The sequence below is a fragment of the Oncorhynchus nerka genome, linkage group LG11 (assembly GCF_034236695.1).
Source record: "Oncorhynchus nerka isolate Pitt River linkage group LG11, Oner_Uvic_2.0, whole genome shotgun sequence".
Taxonomy (NCBI): Eukaryota; Metazoa; Chordata; class Actinopteri; order Salmoniformes; family Salmonidae; genus Oncorhynchus; species Oncorhynchus nerka.
In genome coordinates this window covers 31,341,999-31,346,550 of record NC_088406.1, presented here as the reverse complement: position 1 = coordinate 31,346,550, position 4,552 = coordinate 31,341,999, and the positions used below count along the sequence as shown (strand labels likewise).

The 4,552-nt window shown below is 42.0% G+C and overlaps 1 pseudogene; it reads right to left on the bottom strand.

Annotated features, from left to right (window-relative positions):
* Positions 1–1,056: 1,056 nt before the first annotated feature.
* LOC115136672 (vasodilator-stimulated phosphoprotein-like) overlaps positions 1,057–4,552 on the bottom strand; it is a 31,186-nt pseudogene continuing 27,690 nt past the window's right edge.

Genomic DNA, 4,552 nt, shown 5'->3' with positions numbered 1-4,552 from the left:
GAAGCAAGACATCCAACTCCCTAATCGTTTTTGTTCATGTACAGTCAGTGAACTAAAACCGATAAGACACAGCTGCTATCGCATTGAGAACCACCCCCTTAAGCAAACCGGAACTGGGACATTTTATTCGAAGTTAAACGGCCTGAGTTAGATGTCTTCATTTAGCCACCATCTTTGTCAGAATGTTATCAATCCGGAAGCCGCTAGGGATATCTCTGGAAGGAAAGACAAACCAATATGATTGTTCCACCTGTCATTTCATCTTTGCCTTTGGCCTCTGAACAGTCTAAAACAAACCTTAATTTATCTAAGATGGCAAACACTTATTTATACTTATTTCACATTGACTTCCAATTTGTGCCACATCATTCGCCCTTTTACGTCAGTTCCGGATAATTCACGCTTCATCATAGGCAGCGGACTTTAAAAGTGGATATGTCCTCTCTGCATGTTGTTCATACAGTGTAGGATTTTCATGTTCATATGTTTACATATCGTGTCTGTCACAAGGTCTCAGCTCTAGAGTGACTCGTTTTAAGTCATGAAATGAATTCTAAACTCATAGGTGCTGTTCTATCATGCATGCTACTGTCCTGTAGCATGCATAAGGTCTCATGTATGTCCTGTCGGAATCATTGGACCAGTTGATCGTAAATGGGATCCTACTCTAACCATAGATCTAACCCTGACACAACCGTTTTAGTTGGGTCCCCAAGCACACTTTAATAGAGAAAAACATTTGATCCCTCACTCTGGAAGGAACAAAACTAGAAAAACATTCCTATATCCCCCACCCCTATGCTGTGTCATATTGAAAATATCTAAATACATTTCATTCTTTCCTATTTAAAATGTTCATAAATGCGTTTGAGCTGTATTGAATACATGCACAACATCGTAATTCAAGTCAATGCCTTGACAGCCAGAATATCCTGAAAATATTAAAGGCTTGAAAAGGATGGAAATGCACTTCAATGGAAAGACCAACAAAAGGTAAAACCCAAGACTCGCGTTACAAGAAGCGGCTGTATTTGACTATAAAAGGCATCTCCAATCCAGTGTCTCTACAATGTTTTATTTGTATTTCAGTGTAAAAAGCTTAAACTCTATTAGGAAAAAAACAGTAACCCAAAATATTCTCTTAAAAAGAAAACAATCAAAACAATTCCCATTCACCTCAAATTAAAATAGAAACAGCAATTCACTTTTGCTAATATTTTCCCTCAAAACAAATATCTATTCTCCAAGGCAGTTGGTCATGGCCAATTGACAGTTATGGATTTTTTTTAAAAATATTTCAATGTAGTTAGAAAACACACCTAAAAATGAAAACAGTACAGTTTAGGACAACTGCATTGGCCAATGATTAGTGTCTTGTTTTGAGCAGAAGGTAAAGATGAGTGTGTGGCACAGAGAGTGGCACACAAAATTCACACTTTCTCTTGGCCAAGTACATTGCAGAAAGAACAAGGATTCCCTCCATAGCACAGAACCACAGCACTCTCCTCTCTCACAGCACTCCGGGCAGTCGTCCATCACATTCCCTTTGCATGTCTCCTCTGACTTCTCCAAGTCTGTAGAATTGAAGTTTGCGTAGTCTCTCTATTTTGGCCATTGACAGAACAGTCCACTTGGGAGCGGTAGACTTTGCTTCAAGGCAGTATAAGCTCTTGCCATTGTGCACCAGGCCTGCAGGGAGCAGTGTGTGCTGTGGATGAAAGCCATCAACCACAGGGTCCATGAACAATCTGGTAGGGTCCTCCCACATTCTCAAAATAGGCCAAGACAACATAACTCTTGAAAGCTAGGCCTATCTAAAAGTTTTTATTTGAAGGCCGTATGAGGTTGAAGTTGTGCCAGGTTAAAGAGGATTCTTACAAAAGCCAACCATCCACTCTGCCATTACAGTAACAAGAATGAATGATATGATCTTCCCTGATTACTGAATACCCCAGTAAATACAATGGTCTGTCTGACGAAGGGAGTGAATAGGAGCACGATTTCTATGGGACAGATACATGGGGGGGGAAATACAACTGTACATGACAAGGAGTAAGAGCAACAACAGCCGTGATTATGTGCTCTGCAGTGGTTGTCATGAAATGAAGGAAAAGTTAGAGACAAGAAGGGATGAGCGAGGAGAGCTGGTGTCAACGCAGCAGGTGATCTAGTCCTTTGTTTGGATGTGGTTGTTAAATCGCTTCCCTGGGTTAAGGTACAATTAAATGCAATTATGTAGGTATGTGAATGTGAGGAAGATAAAGAAACATCCCTGGGGTACACTGGAGGAGAGGTCCACACAGGGCCATAACCTCCTCTATCCATTCTATCCCTCCGTTCCTCCCGCCACACTAGCAGAACTATGTGGAGCCCCTCTTCTGTAGCTCCTCAATAAAGGCTGTGGAACAGGAGACAAGGAACAATCAATACAACATCTGACAAAATAAGTAGTGCCTTTGCTATTTTCTCCCTCACTTAATTTGGACTTTTATACTAACGTCATTGGAAAAGTCTGTGTGAAACATGGTTGTGGCCCAAAACAAATATCTGCAGTCTCACCTCCGATTATCTCCTCCTTGACTTTTTGTAACTCCTTCCGCATCTCATCAAGAATCTCCTGCAAGAAGCAATCAAAACATTCTATCATTTACAGTATTGTATATGATTATGTCTTTACTAGTCTTGGCATTAGAGGTGCAGCAGAAAATAATATTTACCTGTTTAATCCTCTCAATATCGGTCTCTTCACCACCTCCAGCATCATTATTAACACCTGCTTGCTTCACCCTGGATGAGGTGTGGCAATGGGGGGAAAGAAAGCGAGTGGGTAGGGGAGGCAGAGAGAGAAAGGGAGGGACTGATTAAGATCGAGCATAGTCTCATCACTGTGACAACCTACGCTGTCAATCCAACCCATCACCATAGCACCACCAAAGAGGCCTCAGGAAGCACCACACATACAAAACCACATTCTGTGAAAAACAGACAACCTAAGGATTGCTTTCAAAGTTTCAATGACATTTGACTGTTGACCACAACACCAAATGTCCAGAAATAACAGGCCAAACACACAATATTCCATTCTATACTACATCAAGGGATATCAAATTCCAAGAATCCTTAAATAATATAAAGTAAACTTGGAAAATCATCCCTCAACTGTTGAATAAGAAAAAGGCATCTACAGTGTAATCGGAAAGGATTCAGACCCCTTGCCTTTTTCCACATTTTGTTACGTTATAACCTTATTCTAAAATTGATTAAATAAATAAAAATCCTCGGCAATCTACACACAATACCCCATAATGACAAAGTGAAAACAGGGTTTTAGAACAGAAATATCTTATTTACATAAGTATTCAGACCCTTTGCTATGAGACTAGAAATTGAGCTCAGGTGCATCCTGTTTCCATTGATCATCCCTTGAGATGTTTCTTCAACTTAGAGTAAACCAGTGGTAAATTCAATTGATTGGACATGATTTGGAAAGGCACATACTTGTCTATATAAGGTCCCACAGTTGACAGTACATGTCAGGGCAAAAACAAAGCAATGAGGTAGAAGGAATTGTCTGTAGAGCTGAGTCAGGATTGTGTCAAGGCACAGATCTGGGGAAGGGTAGCCAAAACATTTCTGCAGCATTGAAGGTTCCAAAGAACACAGTGGCCTCCATCATTCCTAAGTGGAATAAGTTTGGAACCACCATGACTCTTCCCAGAGCTGGGTGCCCAGCCAAACTGAACAAACAGGGGAGAAGGGCCTTGGTCAGGGATGTGCCCAAGAATCCGATGGTCACTGACAGAGCTCCAGAGTTCCTCTGTGAACCTTCCAGAAGGAAAACCATCTCTGCAGCACTCCACCTTTACGGAAGAGTGACCAGACGGAAGCCACTCCTCGGTAAAAAGGCACATGACAGCCTGCATGGAGTTGCCAAAAGGCACCTAAAGGATTCTCAGACCATGAGAAACAAGATTCTCTGGTCTGATGAAACCAAAATAGAATTCTTTGGTCTGAATGCCAAGTGTCACATCTGGAGGAAACCTGGCACATTCCCTACAGTGAAGCATGGTGGTGACAGCATAATGCTGTGGGGATGATTTTCAGCAGCAGGGACTGTGAGACTATTCAGGAGAAGGATTAACAGAGCAAAGTAGAGAGAGATACTTGATGAAAACCTTCTCCAGAGTGCTCAGGACCTCCGATGGATGAGAAGGTGCACCTGCCAAATGGACAACGACCCAAAGCACAGAGTCAAGACAACGCAGGAATGGCTTCGAGACAAGTCTCTGAGTGTCCTTGAGTGGCCCAGCCTGAGCCCAGACTTGAACTCGATCGAACATCTCTGGAAAGAGCTGAAAAAAGCTGTGCAGCAACGTTCTCAATCCAACCTCAGAGCTTGAGAGGATCTGCAGAGAAGAACAGGAGAAACTCCCCAAATACAGGTGTGCCAAGCTTGTAGTGTCATACCCAAGAAGACTTGAGGCTGTAATCGCTGCCAAAGATGCTTCAAAGTACTAGGTAAAGGGTCTGAATACTTTAAACAGTTTGGGGT